The sequence below is a fragment of the Meleagris gallopavo genome, chromosome 4 (genome assembly GCF_000146605.3).
Source record: "Meleagris gallopavo isolate NT-WF06-2002-E0010 breed Aviagen turkey brand Nicholas breeding stock chromosome 4, Turkey_5.1, whole genome shotgun sequence".
NCBI lineage: Eukaryota > Metazoa > Chordata > Aves > Galliformes > Phasianidae > Meleagris > Meleagris gallopavo.
This window is the reverse complement of record NC_015014.2, coordinates 40,180,590-40,180,909: the sequence shown is the minus strand read 5'-3', so window position 1 is coordinate 40,180,909 and position 320 is coordinate 40,180,590. Positions and strand designations below refer to the sequence as shown.

Genomic DNA, 320 nt, shown 5'->3' with positions numbered 1-320 from the left:
GGGAGCGTCCCGTCGCACCACAGCCCCGGGCCGCGCGTCCCCCGCGGCCGGCAACCCCCACACACACAGCCTCGGGGGGCTCCTTCTCGGCTCGACAGCCTTGTCCTCAGCCACGCACCGTGACTAACAGCGCGACGAGCCTCCTGCAGCCACTCCGGAAAACTCGCTGAAGAGCCGCGACGCGTACGCACGCAGCGCGACCTTTCAAACCCGCATCAGAAATATAAACAACAACAACAAAAAAGAAAGGACGGCGGGGCGGCGGCCGCCCTTCGCACGAACTCGGCACCAGGAAACGGGGAATGCCCGCGCCCCGGCCC

At 67.2% G+C, this 320-nt stretch overlaps 1 protein-coding gene across 2 annotated transcripts in view; it reads right to left on the bottom strand.

Annotated features, from left to right (window-relative positions):
• The window catches only part of NFKB1 (nuclear factor kappa B subunit 1), a 60,536-nt gene that overhangs the window by 58,431 nt on the left and 1,785 nt on the right, over positions 1–320 (bottom strand). Inside the window, exon 1 of one of the 2 annotated variants that reach the window (XM_019614812.2) lies at positions 119–137. The exons of the other annotated variant lie outside the window; for it this stretch is intronic. The gene's annotated coding sequence lies outside the window, so the exon portion shown is untranslated. Of the gene's footprint in view, positions 1–118; positions 138–320 lie in introns of those variants that run through there. 2 annotated transcript variants of the gene reach the window in all.